The 21,789-nt window shown below is 40.6% G+C and overlaps 1 long non-coding RNA gene and 1 other non-coding gene across 2 annotated transcripts; one reads left to right on the plus strand and one right to left on the minus strand.

Annotated features, from left to right (window-relative positions):
- Positions 1-10,664, minus strand: LOC139671676 (uncharacterized). The gene is made up of 3 exons (XR_011697767.1): positions 10,488-10,664; positions 6,721-6,858; positions 1-1,183 (listed from the first exon to the last, which is right to left on the minus strand). It is a non-coding gene; the product is annotated as an uncharacterized lncRNA (long non-coding RNA).
- TRNAE-CUC (transfer RNA glutamic acid (anticodon CUC)) lies at positions 3,622-3,693 on the plus strand. The gene has a single exon. It is a non-coding gene; the product is annotated as a tRNA-Glu (tRNA).
- Positions 10,665-21,789: the final 11,125 nt, after the last annotated feature.

Genomic DNA, 21,789 nt, shown 5'->3' on the forward strand with positions numbered 1-21,789 from the left:
TAATTATAACACTTTTTTTATTTTCATACACTAGTATAGGTCCTCAGTAGTATTAAGTGATAAACAAATCAAAATAGTTGAATGACTAAATTCAGTAAACTTATTTTTAATCTCACTTGCATTATTTTAATTCAGGAATAACTCCAGTGTGAAACATTTCAAGTTAGGATAAATAAAGACAGGATACATGTAAAAAGAGAATTATTTAAAATAAATGCAAATAATCATTTAATTTCCCCTCAGCTTTTGCATTTAATTGGCAAATGAGTTTTTACACATTGATCAAATGAAGAACAAGTACCGAAAAGAAGGAAAAGTCTTTGTAAGGGTCTGGGAGAGAACCTGGACCTGCCTTGGAAAACTGATGCTTATTACTGAATTTGACCTTGTCAATAGTGGTTCAAGAGGACCCTAAGGACAGAAACTTGTATGCAGACACAAGCACCTAAAATTTGCTACAAGTTCAGCAGTCTTCTGGTAGGGGAGAACTGACAGGAAAACCTGGTGAGGCCATCCACATGTGAAGGACTACAAGGCAAGTACAAGTACTGTACAGCCTACAGTTCTTTCCAGTGAACCTCTTTACCATGAAAAGACCAAGAGACAACACAGCTGTCTTTCCATGAGGAATCTTTTTATACTGGTGTCTGTCAGATTGCCAACCAATGAGCAGAAAAATTTCTTAGGTAAATTGTGAATTATGCCTCCTCTGTGAGCACAAAGGGCAATACTACTTCCTAGGAGAAGTACTCCTACTACTTCTCCTTAACAGAAATGTATTCTTTTCTTTTCCAGTTTTCAAGCCAAAGCAAAATCCACCTCTTTTCTCAAAGTCCTCCAAAATACTCTTGTAAAGCAGCAACGCTAATCAGCAATGCTAAAGTGCTTTCTGACATTGAGATTCCTACTGGGATATTGGACTTCCAGGGAGAAAAGAAGGAAGAAAAGGAGAGTGGAAAATTTCTCATGGCTTGATGTGTTAGTGATTTCGCTTTCCTGCTTGGATTGTTATATGATAGAGAAGCAGAAGTGAGCATCTAAAAAAATTTTTAACTTTAACTTAAAACTATTCCTTCATTTAGCTGCAGAACTTATCAGTGAACTGAGATAGAATGTCCCTGTTCTGCAAGTGGAAGAGGCGGTCTTTACAGTCCAGGCTTTCATCACCAGCAATTAAAGGTAGCTGCAAAACAAGAGCACAAAGAGATAAGGACTTTCTTTTTATGTATCATCTGTGTTACAGCAAAGCAGAACTGATAATTGGGGTGTCCTGGGTTGAGCTGGCAAAACGCCAACTGTCCAGGACAGGGTGAAAAGGGTTCCTCCTCCCCCCAACCAGCCAAGGGAAAAAGAAGAGGGAGAGAGGAAAAAAAAACTTCCAAAGCCAGCTTTATGCTGAAACTAACTACTTGTATTTATACAAAGAAGAGAAAATTAAGAGGATACTACAATATAACACACACTTACACAAGTTACATATATAACAAGAAATAACTTCCCACTTCCCAGTAAACACAAATTCTACCATTTTAACTACAAATCATTTTAGAGAAGTTGGTTCTTCAGAGACAGACTTAAGCAGAGAGAAAAGCTAGGAACAAATATTTTACTTCCCTCAGATAACATGATGTTAAGCCGGTGCTCTGGGCTTGGGCCTCCCCATCCCTCCTGGGACAGCAGAGTGTCTTGCTGGGACCACAGCTGTGAAGCAACTGAACAAGCCACACCCACACACCAGCTCTTACCCCTTTTGAGATGATGCAATATGGTATGGAATACAATATTATTGGCCAGAAGAAGTCAGCTGTTAGCTAGCTCAGTCCAGCTCAAGTCAGCTGACAATTCCCAGGCCTAGCTGAACTTTTAAAACCTAAATTTAGGACCATCTGGCCAAACCCATAACAGGGGTCTCACATTTTCACTAAAGGGTTGGCTTGAACAAGGGCCTGTCATTACCATTCTCCAAAACACCCTTAAGGCAATTCATACGGCAACACTTTATGAGCCAACTGCTGGAAACAGCACAGGGTGTTGCAGTGTCACCTGCCAGGAAGTGCCAGATCATACCCATGCTTCACACCAAATATTTTCATTGCTGTTACACAGCTTATTGAATTTGATGTTATTTCTTTAATCATCTTCAAAGGCAGTCAGCATTGTGAGCTGGAGTTCATTCCCCTGCAGGTGTCTGGATCTCTGCAGCCTCTGGTATTTCAACAGTGGCTGCATGTGGTCACGGCTGGACTCAAGAACTGCCACATGAAGAGTTATCATCATTCTCCTCCTCCTCCAAGGGTCTCACCTAGTCAGCTGGAGCGGTGACTGAGGCTTGATGGCCTGCTTCCATCAAAGGTATGTCACTTATCAGGGAATGTTATTAAAGGAAGTTAAATAACCCCATTCTCTCAGTTATCTTCCTTGACGGTGATTGCTTAGAGGAGAGGTTCCTTTCAATGGAGTCCACCATTGACTTGGTAGATTAGTTCTTACTGCCATACACATCTTTATCTCCTTTCGGAAAGTACATGAAGCACACCCTTCAAGAGTGACGAGGAAGGCATCAAAGCACATTCAGGAGCTGCTTCTCATAAGTTTGTAAATTTAGCTGATATTTTATCAGAGTCATCCTAGTTAAAGAATCACCTTGGATTTTTTGTTAAATCACTGCCTAAGAACACTAAGTTTTCTTTTAACAGTGATTAACAGAATGAGAGGAAGTGAGACACAAAATGTTCTTACTACTAAAGAACAAATGACAAGAGAGTGCATGACTGACTGCCATGCATTATTTCTAAAAATAGACAGTTTTCTATAAAGTAGTAAATGCTCTTCGAAATGACATCAAATAAAACAAATTTGAAATTGAAGTCTTTGTTTGACATTCCCTCTGCTCCTTGCTTTATCATCCTTTCAAATAATTTTTCCCCTTCTTGTAACACTGAGCTATTTTAGCCTTGTCTGAAATCTTTCTACAGCTTTATTAAACTGACTCCCTTTTCCACATAAGCTTTTCCAGTTGTGATCCAAACACTTCTTGTTGCCTGTGCATTAGTAGTGCATTACCATGAAGTTTCCTTCATAGCATTTTAGCTTCCTTGTTTCATTTTCTTAAACTGTTAGACGATAATGAAACATGATGAAAACATTCATCTCTCGTCTCCATCTTTGCAGGTCATTTGCATGTAACCGAGATAAAAAGAGAAAGTTACAGTCACCACTGCACAGGTCCCCTGTATAAGCAGCCATTTTGTGACTGATATTAAAAGGTACGTGTTTCTTGAAGTCACTGTAAGGTGCTAAGTGTATATATCTATATACACACACATATATGTATATACAGACACGCACACATATATATATATGTACTCACTCTTTTAAAACTGAAGATGCATTGAATTCAGCAAAATTGAATATTTGGTTAGAAAGAGGGAAAATCATATATGATGGAGGCACTGATACTTAAATCCATTTCTTGAGCTTGGTTACTCTAGCAGTACTCTGTTCTGACCTGTGCTATGATCTTCCTTGTTCAAGTGTGGCATAATCAAAAGGTCTATTTTGCCCATAACTGAACCCAGAGAAACCTGCCAAGTTTTCTGCAGTAAATCTTTCACCCGTTGCTCCCTGGTGGTCTAGTGGTTAGGATTCGGCGCTCTCACCGCCGCGGCCCGGGTTCGATTCCCGGTCAGGGAAACAACGGATGCCTCATGGTTTTTTGATTTTTTAATTTTTATAGATTTTAGAAGTACTTGTAACTGTAGTAAAAGGCAGATTTAGTGTGTTAATATTTCTGGCAGCTTAAGTTCAATGTTTATTTATTGTAAACCCTATCCCATATCGAGCCGAGTGTTATCATGTATTCCTGAAAGCCCTAAGCCTAGACATTAAAGAATCTACTTTTTTATCTTATCCCAAATTAAATTGGCTCGGAGTCAGGTTTTTTGGGTCTCTAAATGCATCAGTTAAATTAGGGTGCATTCAGTGGCCTTTTTTTTTTCCAAACTGACATTTAGAAATGGCAAAGTATAAAGAATAAGTGAAATATGTGTGAAACTGAGGCATCCAGCAGGCTTTATGGCAAATAAAGATAGTGGCCCTGAAGCCTCTCTAGATGAACATCTGATTAAAATCCTCACATGCTGGGATCTCGACCCACCTGTTTGCAATGTCCATGGCAAAACTAGCTATGACCACAGTGTATGATGCCTGTTCCTATCACTTTCTTCTGGAGGTGCAGTGTCTTGCACTCTTTTGGAGCCCCTCACAAATGTATTCATCGAGGTCCCATGCTCTCCTCAGCTTGTGCAGGAACCAGCTCCTCTCTGGGAGACCCAGCTCGCATGTGGGATGCACTGTATCTGTCAGCTCCTCTCTGGGAGACCCAGCTCGCATGTGGGATGCACTGTATCTGTCAAAAGGGACAGATAACTTTGCTGCCTTGGGACTCACTGCTGGCTGAAGTGAGACTGACCAACATCACAAAAGCAGAGTCATTGCCTGGCCCCTAAAAGGACACAGCAACAGAAAGAGAAACAACCAACATAAATGGTTGGCTTTTACTTAATATGGATCATTTCCCGATACCTTGGGCCCCTTTTGGACAAGACCTGCAGAGTTTCGGCTCAGGTGTCCTCCTGTATCTACCCAGGCACTGTCGCAGCAAGTGCCAGCATCTTGCCTGTGCCAGGGAAACTCAGTTCATCAGAGACCAGTTACCACCATCCCAGCCTTGGACTCCTGGTCCTCTCTTCTCTGTCCTGTGCAGCCTGGGAAGTCCTCCTGACCATGTCTGTGAATGAGGTCTTACCTCCTATTGTCCTCTGTAAAATGGACTTCAGTTGCCAAATAGTCACAGCCATTTGCACAGTCCAAGTCTGGAAGAAACAGCCAGACTTGGGGGTTTAAGTTTGGGGTGTTTGTTGAAGGACTCCTGTTGTTAAGCCTCACCCACAGAAGCTCAATCCAAAAATGACTATAACCTAAGTTATGACTATAACCTTATTCTCCACCACATCTTGTTGCTAAATCCCAGAAACTGCTGTGCCTCTTTGAAAATGCCCTGATTTTTTTTCCATACTTGCTTCAAAAATTCCCATAATAATCCCTTTTGGTTTGGGCCAAATTGCTGCTCCTGTGATTGATGATGAAAGTATTTGAAGGTGATTCTTAATTAGATCCACCTGTTGGAGGTGGGGGTTTAACCTTTTAATAGGGAAAACAATGTGAGAAAAAAATGGTACTTTTATCATCACTTAAGGCTGGCTTTCTTTTCTCCAGTGTGTATTAGTATTTAAAAAATAGTTCTACAGGTAAATAATATGCCTACATTTAATCTCTCCGTCCTAAAAATCACAGCCAAATTTGGATTTTCTTGTCTCAGTTAACAAGTCATCTCCATAGCAGTGCTTTGCAGCTTCACTCTTCTGCAAAATCAGCATTTGGTCCCTTTCAATACCAGTGTTTCCACTATCAAGTGGTGTCAGGAACTGGACACTGGGAATACATCTACTGTCACAGGCTTTCTCAAGGATTTACTTCAGAAAGTGAAGTAAAACTTGCAACCTTGCTAAGGGAAGGTTGGAAATTGGGGCCCATCCTTCATCCAGCCAGAATCTCCAGCCAAAATGAATGTTTCCCTCAACTTGTTCATCATTGCTCAGGTTTTCAATCTTTCTTCTCTGTCAGAGAAATGTAATTGAAATTATTAATATTATCATACCCTATCACCTTAGCAATGCATCAGAGTTAAGGAATTATGAATGGACTTTCAACTACAAATTTTGTTACGAGTATAGAATATTTTTAGAATGTACATGTTGGGTTTTGATCTTGGAGTCAATCCCATCACAGCCTGATATAGCAGCTGTTCTGACTTTAGCCCAGCCAGGTATCTAGCCACCCAAGTATTGCTCTGTTAATACCAGTTCAAGACAGTACAGCAACAATTCCAAGGAAACATGAAAGGAAAATTGCAGGAATGAAGAAAAACACACTTCAAAGTCTTATATTTTTTAAATCTTTACTTATCTTGTGAAAAACGAGATGGCAGAGGGGTTTGCAAATGTTTCAGGATTGACATTGTTCTTATTCAAACACAAAAGATATTTTCCATTTAATATTCTCCAGTGTCAGGCTTGTTCTCCCCTATTCATGTAAAATATGCAAGTTAGTGTGTGTCAGTGAATTAATTTTTCTTCCTCCTTCTGGCAGCCAGAAGGGCCAACCATGTCCTGGGGGCATCAGGCACAGCATCGTTAGCCAGTCAAGAGAGGGGATTGTCCTGCTCTGCTCTACACTGGGGAGGCCTCACCTGGAATATTGTGTACAGTTGTGGGCACTGCAATATAGGAAAGATATTAAGCTATTGGAGAGTGTCCAAAGAAGGGCAACAAAGATGGGGAAGGGCCTGGAGGGGAAGCCGTATGAGGAGCAGCTGAGGGCCCTTAGTCTGATCAGCCTGAAGAAAAGGAGACTGAGGGGAGACCTCACTGCAGTTACAACTTCCTTGTGAAGCAAAGGGGAGGGGTAGGGACTGATCTCTTCTCCTTGGCGACCAGTGACAGAACTCAAAGGACCAATTCCAAACAGCCTTACTGGGATCGTTCTGTCTCCAGTGTATATCCAATGTATCCAGTGGGAACTGCTACAGAAGTGTAACACTGTACGTGAAACTAGAATCTGTCCATGTATAACTGTACAGTCAAAAAAGAAGTTACTCACCTAGACTTGTAGCTTCATACTTCTGCCAAGGCATTTCTCTGTAGAGTTTTTGCTGTTCATTATCTGGGCTGGCTGATGAGCCCACAAATTTCATACTGTGCAAACTCTTCAGGCATGTCTGGTGTGAACAAACATTTCCTGAGAAAAAAAGGTCAAGCTCAAAAATTGGCATGTAGCAGAAACCACAGTATGATATACGTAAAATAAAGAAGAGGGGGAAAAAGTGTACCAGTTCATTAGAAAGCAACTGAACACTCATCACCTTATCTAAAATGAGTCAATAAAATCCTGAATCTTTTGACACTTCACACACCATTACCGCTTCTGTGACAACTGGAATTTTCTGATTACACTGAAGTGAAGAGAGACAATTCAAAGACTGGTTAAAAACATTCCTCTCTTCTTTTTAAGGAAACCTCTATGGGTGTGGAGAAACAGACAATAAGAGACCTGTCCTAACTTGGATAAATGCAGTGGAAACATTTAGAGCGATAAAATTAGTAGGTATCGATGAGGACTTCTTTATTATTACTACTATTATTATTATTACTACTACTACTATTTACTTACTTACTTACTACTTATTGTATCTCTGAAGGGATGTATTTCCATTCCTGTGAGTTAGATGATACATCTTTGGCACAACAGAATACATACATTCTGAAATATTAGCTTATTTCTACTACAACATTTAAAGAACTGGTTCCACTCCAGCTACAATGTGTCCTTAAGCAATCCTATTTTGAACAATCTGTATGCAATGTAAATACAGTATTGCTGCCACTGCCATGCAGAGGAAAACCCATGGAGAATCATTCAATATGTATTACACACATTGCACAACTTTGACACTGTATTCTCTCTTGAGCTATTAAAATGGTAAAAAAACAGATATCACAGAATGTCCATGAAGAGTCCTCTCTGCTGTCACGGTCTGCTGATCCTTGGTTTTGCTGCCTACAAGATACCTTCAATTTATGTGTCTGTATGAAGAGAATAAGTATCTAAAAATGCTCCTACATAATGGGCTGTTATGTGACTGATAGATTGGATTTATCAAAACAAATGCTTTGAATGGGTGCATGAACTAAGGACAAATACAATCACTCAGGGACTGACATATCCTAAGGTCAAACATTCGGCTGTATTACTACAATGACCAATACAATCATATTCAAATCATTTACTAATTTTGGAATAGTTGTATCCCCAAAGCAAAGCTAAATGAACACATATTCTAGGTTTTACCTTGGTTAACTAGCATCCTCTGAGGTGAATTTGCATGACATATTTTTTCAGAGTGCCAAAACCCAGTTTTGTGCCTCTTTTATGACATTATGGCACAAATGGAGCTTTAAGTCTTGATTTTTTTAAAGTCATCTTGCAGCTTTCTGAAAAACATGTTTTTCCTGCATCTATGTTACTGAATAGACCTCGGCATCTCTTAAGTGCCAACAAACACACACATTACTGCCTAAAGAGGAGCTGTTGTAAGTAGATATGGTTATGGGTTTGACTTTCTGCATCTTTACAGTTTTTCAAATCATTAATAGCTATTTTGACATTTTAACAAGCAAGCAAAAAGAAATTTTTATTATTTGAAGCCTTTCTCTAGAAAATGGCACAGGCCATCAAACAATATTCATGAACAGTTTGATTTCAAAATTTTTGTGGCCAATTGATGAACCATCAGTGAACTCATCCATGACACAAGTTCATTTAATTTTACACATTTGTTCTTGTCTTTAATCTGAGCATTGAATCAAAATAGAAAGCATCTTAAAACCTGTAATGAGAAATGAATTGTAATGGGAAACTAAGTTGAAATTTTTATCTCCTATGGCATGTGTCAGCATTTCCAACTCCCACTATTCCATAATAAAAGTTCTTCTAATTACTCTTGGACCTGCATCCTTATCAACCAGCAGGCAAGCAAATCCATGTGTGCTAAAAGGACAAGTATAGTAGAATCAGTGGCAATATTTTTATCACCATGTAAATCTGGTGATAGACAACATTTTGGGAAAACCACAGCCCATGGTTCCCACATGGGCAGTAAGAGTGGAAATGTAGAGGCAGAAGATTTTCTGTGAAAACACAACCACTATTACACAGAATGCCCAAAGCAATTAGAATATTGAATAGCACTCTGAGAAAGCCCATGTAGTGAGACATTCCAGAAAGTGTTTTGAAAACTTATTCTCCAAAACAAAAAAGTAGATAAAAACATGAGAAAAAGAACAAATTTTTTCTAGGAACCTGTATGTGTCTATCACTGGCCTTTCTACTGAAGCAAGATATATATCCTATATCCTTCTTTTCCTAATACAATGTATACAGCAAGCCAGCCTGCTCCTAATTTTAAAGCTCTTTTTTTTTTTTTTTTTGAAATAGTTGTTTCTTACCCAGACTTTTCTAATATCCATTTAGGCTATGCCAGTGAACTTCAGGTTTGTAATTGAAGGTATGGAATAAGTGGGGCCCTTGGGGCTAGGAAAACTACTTGAAGAAGAAAACCAGTACTTTTTCTCTCATGTTAATTACATTGTAATTTCAGACAACCTCTGGCTCAGCAACAAGAAGCCTGCCCTTACATATGGGAGTTGGGGAAATGCCTGCTTCTTTGAGGAAGTAAAGGGCACAGGTTATTTGAACTGAGCCTCTGACAGAGAGCAGTGATGTAGCTGTAATTACATCTGCATGCAGAGAAAGACTGAGGGAAAGCCTGACATTTACAATTACAGAGCCTTCTTCTGCATCCCTTTTGGCTTCTACAAATTTCCCTCATCATTTCAATTCAATTAGCCTCATTTACTTCCACTAACTTCTCTTCAATCATCATTTTTCTACTTACCTATCTCCCCGTTGTTCCCTTTCTTATCCCATTACTCTCCCACCACTCTCCCAGTCTCTTCTCATCCTTCTCTCTGCGCATCAACTCTGTTCTCTTGCAGCATCATCCCTATACCCCTCCCCTCCAACTCTCTCCAAACCCCTTTCTTCTGCTGCTCTGCCCTTTTGCAGGAGATATTGCTTAGTGCAATGAATCTGCCTAAAGGAACTCAGTTTATTTGGACCTCAGGGTTTAAAAGGCACACAAAATCTTTGTAACCATTGACAGGAGTGAATAAAAGTGCACTGGAGCCAATGTGCTATATTTAGCAGTCAACGTGAGCTACTGTGAAATGAAGAGCAGAAATTTCTCATCTGGAAATGCTTCCTGATGAAGCATAAAAAGGAATTCAGAGAGAAGATTAAAGAACTCAAGAAGTAACAAAAAAACTGCATTAACTTTTATGACTGAAAAAGAATGAAAATTTTTTAACCAAAGGAACCTTGACAGCCTTGATTGAATTCTTCTAAATCTTGGTTAAGAAAAATGATGCTATTAAAACATCAAAAACGATCTCTGCCTGCTACTAGACAGTTAGCTGTAATGAGGTTTTAAGAAGAATAAACAAGTTTGTTGCAGGGAAATATTTTATGATAAACTCATGTATGAAAATGTGTCTGTAAAAAACTCATTTAATAACCCAAATGCCTCTATTTAAAACCATATGATTCAAGTGACCTATAAATTTTTATTTGTTGCAATCTGGAATTAAGGTTGGACATATAGTCTTAATACAGAACAAGTAAGACACATTCTTGCCTTTGTTATGAAGATTTTGCATTAAATAGAAAGGACAGACAACTTGAAGATTTTATTCTCCAACATCAGAAACAGTAATATGCAAATGTTTCACTTATGATGTATTTAATCTTACCTCAAACCCAGAGGGTGGCTGGGCACTGAACAGGCTCCCCAGGGAAGTGATCACAGCACCAAGCCTGACAGAGCTCACGCAGCATTTGGACAATGCTCTCAGGCACAGGGTGTGACTCCTGGGGATGGTCCTGCGCAGCAATAGGGGTTGGACTTGATGATCCTTGTGGCTCCTTCAAACTCAGCATATTCTGTGATATGTAAGTAATATGGACAGCTGAATTTCTTTCTCTAGTGGTTGACAACACAGCCCTATTTCTCTTTACCAAATCAGATTGTTCCTGACATGATGTTTTCAATTCTATAAATAGAAACAAACAATGATTTCTATTAATTCGTGGTCTCCTATAAAAAACTGAAACAAACTGTGGGCAACAAAACAGAAGACAAAGGTAGCGAGTGTTCATATGTAACCAGTGCTTCTGGTCTAGGTTGAACGTGGCAGCAAGGACCTTCACTCTGGAACTTTTGGAGGCATCATTCATGAGCCACTGGTGGACCTGATAGTTCTGCTGGGTAATAACACACATCACTCCTCAGGAGTAACTGGGGACAGTAACATGTTTAATGGATCTGAGTAAGGCAAGTCTAATCCAAACAAGATTCACAGGTTTCCTAACCTCAATATAGCTATGGTGGCAGCAGCTCAGGAAGGGAACGTCCCCATTAAGACCAGAACTTAAGACATGTTAAACTGATTTCTGTCATGTCAATTAAGAACATTTAAGGATTGGTGGCAACTTTAATACACACACACATAACAAAACCTGGCTTTTTAATGCTGATTTGTATCTCGGTGGGATGACTGTTTCATGTCAGAAGCTGGGCTGACACACCACACTCTACATACAAACAGCAGGTCAATAGTTTTCTTAATAGTAAATACATCAAGTTTGATGGATGCAAACAGTTGTTAGTTTTGAGGCATACTAATTTGGTAAAGAGTTAGGGAGAAGGGAAAAGGTGCTATAATTGCCAGGTGGAATAAATAGGTCCCACTTGTATTGATATCTCTCTTATTTTGTAGAAAGCCTTGTGGATCCCACAGGTTGTATTCAAATCCCTGGAATCTATGACAGCATTGCTGCCCTGACAGAGGAGGAGAGGAAATTATATGAATTGATTGAATTTGATCTAAAGGAACATAAAAATAATATCTGTATCTGTATAAATACTCTGCAGAAAGAATTTAAATCACTCATTTGTAGCATTTATGTATAAAGTCAAACTGAAAGATATATTCAGACAATGGCAAAATCAAAAGAGCACAGAGAAGTAAAAGGTAAATAAAACTGGTCTGCTGAAGATGTAAGGCACTGCATCTGTGCAATGTAATCTGAAATATGAATAATCAATGAAAAGGAATAATGCAAAACTAACAGTATTGTTCTCCCTTCCTTGCCTACCCCTTCTCTCCCCTCAAGCCTAACCAGCCAAACAAAATAAGCATTAAAATGTCTGTATTTAGATTACATAGTAGCAAAGAAGTTGTATTCAGCTCTGAAAAATGGGAGCCGGCTTTAGGCAGATATATTTTGTGTAGGTTTTATTTTTTTAATACAGATTTTGATGTCTGCCAAAAAATCATCCAAAGCTATAGGCTTCTCCTCACCAGCAATTAAAAGTTATATTCTGAATAAAAAACAGCAGGTAAGGGCTAGCTTGGAAAGATCTCTCTGCACAAGAATGGGAGCTGGTTGAAAGGAGTGATTCATTTTTTTATCAGTAACATAATTATACTGGTATAACATCTACTAACATGTATGCTTTTATTTCCATGAAAAAGCTTCCACATTAGCTAAAGCTATACTGTAATAATCAGTAATACAAAACTATAATGTAACTACAATACCTGAGTTTTGATGCTTTACCTATATGAGGATGAAGTGGTGCAAATTTTATGTGCAGGTAAAGTCTAGTCTCATAAAAGGAGTAGAAGGAAAGCAGCAGCACCCTGAGGTTCTTCATGAAGACCAATTTATAATTTATACATTTCTCCTATCTTCCTTAGAATAATAATTTTCTTTCCCCTCTCCATCTTCAGAAAAACTTGGTTACTGAAAATTATCATCTTACCTATTGTATTACTTAATGTTCATCAGTGGATTTTCTTCATTGGTATAATCTGGGAGGGGTCTGGCTGAATGCTTTTTCCTGTGAGAAGTTCCAGGATAAATGAACAGATGAGAAGTTGTTTTGATTCTACTTTGCACTAGAAAAAATTGCTGTTAAGATACTTTAAGACACCAGGTCTCTGGGAAACCTGTGCCAGTGTTTCACCATCCTTATTGTAAAAAAATTTCTGCATGTATCTAGTCTAAACCTACACTCTCTTTCAGTTTACAACCATTACCCCTTGTCCTGTTGTAACAGATCCTGATAAAAAGTTTGTCCCGTCTTTCTAATCAGATCCCTTTATGTATTGGAAGGCTGAGATGAAGTTTCAACAGAGCCTTCTCTTCTCCAGGCTGAACAGCCCGAACTCCTCTGCCTGTCTTTGTAGGAGAGGTGCCCCATCCCTCTGATCAGCTTCGTGGCCCTCCTCTGGACTCATTCTAAGAGGTCCATGTCCTTCTTGTGATGAGGGCCCCAGAGCTGGATGGACCTCCAGGTGGGGTCTCACAAAGGCAGAATAGAGGGGGGCGAGAATCACATCCCCTCATCTGCTGGCCACTCTGCTTTTGATGCAGTCGCCATTCTGGGTTGCAAGTGTACACTATTGGTTCATGTCCAGCTTTTCATTCAACAGAAACCCCCAAGTCCTTCTCTACAGGCTTGTTCTCAAGGAAATATGGTTATAAGCAAGCCTAATGACGCTGGGGATATCTTACAGTACATGAGAAATATATCTCCAGGATGGCAGACACTCCTTAGGTCCTGTGTGAATGCTGCCAGTGGAATGGCATCTGGCCAAATACAGCACCCCAGAGCACAACTAATAGTACTAGGTGCCTATACACAGCTGCTCAAGGTCGGCCCATTTCCCTGGTACATTGTCCCAGGTCTCCTCTTTTTTTCAGGCTGTATATCCATATTGTAGGGAATCAAATGCTCAAGAGGAGGATCATATTTTCCTACTGATTATTAGTGTGAAAGAATAAATTAGAACATTTTCATCTCCATTTAAAATTAGTGAGTTAAGTGTGAAAGTTGCCCTTTTATATTAGATAAATACAGCTTTTAATCCTTATCTAACATGTCAAAAGAGAAGACTAAAAAATGTGTCAGCTATAATGGAGAATAAGATGCTGACAATAGGAGCTAAAGGCACAGAGAGTTGAGCAGACTCCTGACACTGAGAACTAATCAGGCCATCATCTGCTTAGCCTGCGAAAGTGGAAGATTAGGCTAACTTATGTAGTTATGGTTTTCTTTTTCAGTAACATTACTCCCGAGAAGTTTGACTTTGACTCCTGCTAGTTATTCCTTTAGGAATACAGCATTTAGCTTGTTTCACAAAATGTAATAAAACACCTTGCTACTTAAGGATGTCCATAGTTCATGTTTAGACAGGGAAGATTGTGCAACCGTGCCTTTACCAGTGACACGGAAGCCCATGCCACAGTGGCTGGTGAGGACTCATGAGTTCCCTTGTTTCGGCTGGAAAATTCCACCTGCAAGTAAGATGTGAAGTTAAATACTGATGCATGGAAAAAGTCCTGAACACAGTCTTCTCATTTCAAAGATCCTGTTTGTTCTCCCAGACTCATCTCTGTGGGGTTCACCATTGGGTGCATAGGGTGCCTGTGTGTGCAAAACTCATATATGGGTAAGTATATGTAACTGTGCACAATTGTTCTCCCCTACCTCCAGAGCCTGTCCTCTCTGCTAACCACAACTCTCACTGAGAGCTATTTTCCACCATGGGATTTTTTAAGATCTTAAAAGAATATTTGCAATTTCTCACCCTTTCTCCTTTCCAGTTGCTTTCTCAAATACACCCGCTTTCAGAAGACTTCTTTTCTAGGCAGATAGTGACTCTGGAATTGGTCAGAACTGAACAAAAGTGGTACTTCTTCACCTGTACTTATTGTCCTCAGGTGAAGCTTTATTGATTTTCAAATTCATAGCTTTTATCACAGAGTATCTAGAGTTGGAAGGGACTCATAAGGATCATGGAGTCCAACTTCCTGTATGTCTGTATTTTGAGACACAGAAACATCATGCCTCTTAAGAGGTAGGTCACAACATAAATATTTTAAACAAATACATTAACAGAAAAATATGAACAACTACATGTTAACAAAGTGCCTATTTCTCTACTTAGCTCTACTGCCAAATATTTCACTGATCTTCTTACTTGTATTCTTCAGAATTATATACATGTAGCACCCCCATGTTGCAGGTAATTTTAACAAATATGTAGTATATGTTTTTCCTGTAGCACTGCTATATATGGGGTTCGGCAGAGCTCCATCTTAAGCCCCATACTCCTCAGCATCTTCATAAATGACTTGGATGCAGGAGTGGAGGGGATACTAAGCAAGTTTACAGATGACACAAAACTGGAGGGAGCTGTTGACTCCCTCAAAGGCAGGGAGGCTCTGCAGAGAGACCTCAACAAATCAGAGAGCTGGGGAATCACCAACTGTATGAAGTTCAACAGAGGAAAGTGCTGGATTCTGCATCTGGGATGGGGCAACCCCAGATGTTTGTACAGGCTGGGGAATGAGATGCTGGAAAGCAGTGCCACGGGGGGTCCTGGTCAGTAGTAAGTTGAATGTGAGTCAGCAGTGCCCTGGCAGCCAGGAGGGCCAACCGTGTCCGGTGGGGGGATCAGGCAAAGCATTGCCAGCTGGTGAAGGGAGGGGATTGTCCTGCTCTGTTCTGCACTGGGGCAGCCTCACCTGGAATATTGTGTGTAGCTTTGGGCACTGCAATATAAGAAAGATACTAAGCTCTTACAGTGTCCAAAGGAGGGCAACAAAGATGGGGAAGGGCCTGGAGGGGAAGCTGCATGAGGAACAGCTGAGGGTACTTGGTCTGATCAGCCTGGAGGAGACTGAGGGGAGACCTCACTGCAGTTGCAACTTCCTTGTGAGAGGAAGAGCAGGGGCAGGCACTGATCTCTTCTCTGTGATGACCAGTGACAGGACTCAAGGGAATGGCATGAAGTTGTGTCAGGAGATGTTTAGTTTGGATATCAGAAAAAGGTTTTTCATCCAGGGGATAGTTGGGCACTGGAACAGGCTCCCCAGGGAAGTGATCACAGCACCAAGCCTGACAGAGTTCAAGAAGTGTTTGGATGATGCTCTCAGGCACAGGGTGTGACTCAGGGTTTGTCCTGTACAAGGCTAAGGGTTGGTCTCAATCATCCTTGGGGGTTCTTCCAACTCAGCATATTCTGTGATTAGATTACATAAAAATAGACCAGAAAATCAAAACTGACCTGCTAACAATGCAAGGTAAGTGGTATAAAATTTTGGAAGCTCTTTGCAGATTTTTTTTCAACTATGGACTGGAAAGTGTGACTCTTCTTTCTGAAGGCACTTAGAAGTCATTTTGACATTTCCACTACTTTCTAAGTGAAAGAGTCACTGCCTGTTGTAACAGGGCTTTCTAGCCTTGCCTGAGGATCAGAAGTTCCTGAAAAGCTTTTTACCTGGTTCTCATAGGCAGTGAGTTGTTTGGATGGAGGGCAATGGAGACAGTTCCTAGTTACTTTATCTGCTCTCAAAGAGTTTTAAAAATTACAAGTACTATCTGAAAGCATGCTTGCATTTCATTATGTAATTCCAGCCAGGTTCTTTGAGTGAAACTTGACACATTCCTCTTCAAGGCAGGAATGACAGCTGTGTTTTTCCATGGGCTTAAACAAATGTGTGAAAATACAAACACATAACTAGGTGTGGAATTTGGATTCTATTTGCTAAGAAACTTTACCCTTGGGAGGAGAAAAAATGCCCACAAAACCTTGCTTGAGCTACAAAGTCCACACTGCACAAAGTGCATCCTGACACCAAAGAAGCTCATGTTCCTCACTTGATGAACATTTGAGAACTCCAGAGTGTAACCAGGAAATTCTTCGACTAAAGTCAACAGTTTACACAGATTCTTATTTCAGTGGAGGTAGCTCTAACAGGACTTGGATGCATGTGCCAAGTGGATAATATGCTGACTTACTGAAGATGAAAAACATGGATGAAATCTATATTTCATGTAGCATGGCTTTTTTGCATGTTCTTTTTTGATCTGATACCACATTAAATCTTAAAGCTAATGTATTGAAGTATAATGTACTAGACTTGATGTTTATATTTGAGACATCTATTTGAGAAACTTGTTTTGTGAGTTTCAAAGAATGGCAGAGCTGTCAATACTGGCATGCTGGACATCTTCACACATAACAGATTATACAGGGTAATAAATGATTCTTATTTTACTGCAATGAATTATTATTAAAATTAAATGAATTTGTATTAAAAAACCACTGTACAACAAAAGAAAATCCTTGGAGGTTTGGCAGTGTTGGTCTCCAGACAGACTTATATATAGCCCTAGCTAAAAGAAACCAGACATTGTGTACAAATGTGTGAATAATGCTGATGATGCTTTCTCTCTCAAAATGCTTTTGACGATCTCTCACTCTGAAATAATATGAAGTGCCAGCCAATTGCATGTTCCCCATTCTTCAGATGCAGTTACAATTTTCTTTTTTTTTAACATCTGTAAGAATAATTCAAAGATCATGTTAGCCACTTCTTTTTATTTGTGAAATGGAAGGGAATTTTTTTTCTGAGCTCCGAATTGAAACTGTTATCTCTATAATAAAACTGGGAAATACTCAACATGACACACTCCTGACACATATCCTTCTGTTTAAAGAAATGGTTGATGGCAGAGTCCTCGTATGAATTTCAGTTAAGTTTTCATCACTTTTTTGTTATACTTAGGAATTCAACAGTTAATGCTGCTTTACTCGTCTCCTTCATGACAAGGCATCACATTCCATAGACAGGCTTAACATCCCCAACTGATATTCCAGTGACTACTTCAAATGGTAAGAGTTTCATTTCATCACAGTCAAAGAACCAATAAGATCCTGGAGGTACATCCTTTCTCAAGATGGCTTTTTTGGTCAAATTAGGTAATTATTTGTACTTCAAACAAGTTACTTGGCACAACCAAGCTGCAACCTGAGAAGGTACCATGAAGTGAGTCAGAAGGTGCAGCCTTTGATGAAGGAGCACGTGTGGGTGGCACAGGCAGTGTCCCCTTGCTGGCATGTCACTGCCCGAAGGTGCAGCCGTGCCCTGACACAGCAGCCCCTCCCCTGATTTCCAGAGCCAGCGTGGCTGCCATGTCTCAGAGCAGGCAGAGTGGAGGTGTGTGGGCTTGCTCTGTCTGCATCCCTTTCTACACAAGGGGCCGCTGGGACTGAAATGCCAGCTTGGTTTTCTCCACAGGGGCAGCCCCCCATGGCACTTCCCCACAAACCCCGTATCAGAGCTGCTGCCACCCTGCCTGAGCCAGCCCTTGCTGCAGAGTGGTGCTGGCAGCGGCCTGGCGCCTGTTGGGACCTGCCCAGCCAGCCAGAAAGAGCCACCTGTGTTCTTCCCCAGGCTGCTGTTGTGCCAAGGCAGTGCCCGTAACTGGCTCAGCCATGAATCATGGAAGTGCTGCAAGGGACTCTGGCACATACGTAGAATTGTTCAAGAAAAGATCACTGAGTCCAACCACTAACTGAGCACTGCCACATCACCATTAAACTATGTCCCTAAGTGCCAAACCTACATGTCTTTTAAATACCTCCAGGGATGGCAACTCAACCAAGTGGATCAGTTTGAACAGCATGCAGCAGATCAGCCATACTGGCAGACTGCACTTTGCTCCCTGAATCGCACACCTTGACACTTCCAGCACTCACTGCCCAAGCACCGTAAGAAAGCCTAAGCAGAGTTCTATTTTTCAAGGCCTATCTGTGATAATTCTTTTTTGTCCCACAATAGTATATGACTGATTAGCAGGTCTTTCAGTCTGATTATCAAAGAATGCATACATTTATTTCATTGACTTAATGAGTGTTGACTCAAGAGAATCAGAAGGAATCAGCAGGGCACTTTGTTCAGTCACCAGGATACACAAAGTAAGATTTCACCTAATTCATGCACTGGATTAAAAGAACAGAACTGAGAAAAACATTTAGCTCCATTTTTCAATGGAAAGAAAAGCCATCACCTTGAAACGGCTTTTCAAAGGTTAATTGTCTTTTCAATGGGCAAAATAATTTGCATTAAAAAGGGAAGGTATATATGTGTATATATATACATAGGTAATTGACATTCAAAAGGTTTTTGGTGTTTTTTAATTATTCCATTTCATATTTCCTTATGGGTGCAGCTGCATTATCAGAATAAAGATATATGCAATTTCTCTTCAAAAACTTGCCAACTCTATGAACAAACAATGGTGGTTAAGAAACACTTACACACCATACTGTCCACTCTTGACTATCCCCAGACATCTCACAGTGTCCTCTGGAGAGCCTGCCAGCCTCATTCTACCTACATGACCATCACGGAGTCTGGGTTTGTTTCTTCTAAACCAGTTTGATGTGAAACCCCGTGACTCAGAGTTGGTAGGTATTATTATTGTGACTGCCTTTATCCTGCTGAATGCCTGGCTTCTGGTAACACTACCCAGAGCTGTCTGTGTCTCTAGTGCATGAACAAGCATGGAATATTAAGTAGGAAAGACAGAGTTTTACGTTACACAGCTAAGGAGAGAGCTGATACTACTCTTTAAACAAGCAACAATTCTAGTGAAATCAGTATTTTGGTGTGGTAAAAATGTAGCAACTGCAGGATCATTCCTAATGTCATATTCTGTTAGAAAATCGACGTATTCCGTATTTACAATCCATTGATAAACGAATCTATTAATGAAATTTTTACTTATTAATCATTGACTTATTCAGCTTGCATTTTAATATATTTCAGAACACAGAACAAACACTTAAATTTTCAGCACCACTTTAAAATTATGTACTTAGGCCAGAACACTAAATGTACAGATGAACGTAAACAATAAATACAGCTTAAAATTACAAAAAAATTACTATTTTTGGTACAGGCAAAACTTTTTTATTTCATTAATAGTGATTCTGCCTTAATTGTTGCTTCTCCTATAGCAATGGCTCCCTCTTCAGGCTATTCCTAAAATATGTTGTCTCTACTCATCTGTTAGAAATACATCAACTTATAAAACTCCCACTTTCATGACCAGGCCGTTTTCTCCAGTATGTTTCTCTCAGAAAGCAGAGGATGAAATAACTGATGGACCAGGCAGGCCGACTTGGTGTCTCCTGAGACTGAGAACTACAAATCTTTTTAGGCATATGATGCCGTGAATGACCCTTCCCCCCAAAAACAGGACTTCGAGCCACGTTAGTGTAGGGTAAGATAAAAAGTAAAGTTCCTTTAATAACACAGGGCCTACAGCCCACAGGAATACAGGATGACATGCATGTGTCCCAGTTCTTGTTTCCATGGCTTTTATAATAAGATCCCTCCAATCATTGCTTTACACATTTCTCAGTCCAGCCCCAGTCCCACCCCCTGGTCCAACCCCTGGAATTGGGTCTGGGGTCGTCAAGACCCTCTGTCTTCATCAGCTCTTCTTCCTCAGGCACACAAAGGTCTCTTGGAGTTCATCCAGTTCTGGCTTTTGGGTCACTCTGACCTGTGTTTATGTTTCGTTCTGTAGGTCTTCTGATATCCTTCAGCTCTTTACCTTGGAAAGGAGTCTAAACAAGATTAATTAACTAAAGGAATTTGAGCTCCCTGTTCTGGGACAGGGGTAGTGATAGAAAGGCATTAAACTGTTAGAAATATTAACCCTCTAAAAATCTACAACTACTGTGTTCCTAAAATCTACAAAATGTGAAAATCAGAACAAAAACTCCTTTGGCATCACATATAAAAGGAATTTATAAAGAGCAGAGAAATTGGGCTTGAGGGACACCAAAGATTTTTACCTGTTTTCCCCATACTGAGAAGTATCAAGAAAAATTAGACCATTCTTAATTACTTCATTGTTAAAACTGCCAGTGGTTTCCATAGTCTCTCAAACTGTTAAAGATACAAGTGTAAAAACTCCCAGATACCCTTACTACAAATTAAGCAGTATTCTGTGTAACTTCCTTTTATACACAGGACAATTAAAGTCTGTACTGCGACCCTTAGGTACAGGACAAAGAGACAGCCTTCTCTCATCAGTGTTCTGTGTGGTACTTTAGTGTTTTACACCCTGTTCATTCATGTCAATCTTTCCCAAGTCTTGGGTCCTTCACTTTCGTGTGATGAAGGGCTCAGGCCATATAAACTGGTGCATTCTCAAACCATTCTTACAGTCTTTACACTCCATGACAGAACTGGCACTGCTGTGCCACCAACCTGAGAGATCAGCCAGGGGCTAATCGGCTAAAGAGAACCCTGAGTTGTCAGTTCTGATTAGTAGGTTCCCACATGCTGCATGACTGAAAAAATCAGCAAACTTCACACATTCACAATGAAGTGTTCTCTCCAAATGTCTCTGTACCACGGCCTTGAAGAATGCGAAATGCTGTTATGACTAAGATACTCTGTCTACTAATCTGTGTGATCAGAACATAAATGGGAAACCAGCACTTTAAACATTATAAGCCACAGTGGAAGAGTAACTGCATGCAACCACAAAAGTCCTGGGCCACTTCAGATCATGCTTCTTTACTTGGTTATTAATCATGTGAGTTAGTTTAAGAGGGAAAGAACATTTAAGGGTCTTCATCCTCACGGTTTCTTCATGAGCTTATAAAACACTGCTTTACAAATTGCGTCCTTCGCCTTATTCACTGTTTCTCTTTTGAAACTGCATCCTCTGAGGGACTTTTAAGGACAGCTTGGAGACTGTATCACGCTCGAATGACAGCCCTTGGGAATGGCTGCGGCGCTGTGACTGCCTTGTTTACCGCCCTTCCAGGGCAGCTTTCCCAGGGACCAGAGCCAAGTGTTGCCGCAGTGCCCGCGCAGGGCGAGCCTGGGAACCGCAGCTTTATTTTACGCACAGCCCCTCAGGGCCCAAGGTTATTCCGGGTAATCCAGCGCCGGGCGATGCCGCGGGGACAAAGGCCACAGTCACACCGGGCTCTGCCGGGCACCGAGGCACGCGCAGCTTCAGGAAGCTCCCACAGTGCCCGCTGCCTGCGCCGCCTGCCCTGGGCCGGGCCGGCGCTCGGCGCTGCGGCCTCCCCGGCACGCCCATGCCGTGAGAACAGTCAGCGCTCCCTCCCTCCCTCCCTGGGGCCTCTCTCCCGGTCCCGTGTC

This window comes from Pithys albifrons, chromosome 4 (assembly GCF_047495875.1).
Source record: "Pithys albifrons albifrons isolate INPA30051 chromosome 4, PitAlb_v1, whole genome shotgun sequence".
In the NCBI taxonomy this organism is placed as follows: Eukaryota; Metazoa; Chordata; class Aves; order Passeriformes; family Thamnophilidae; genus Pithys; species Pithys albifrons.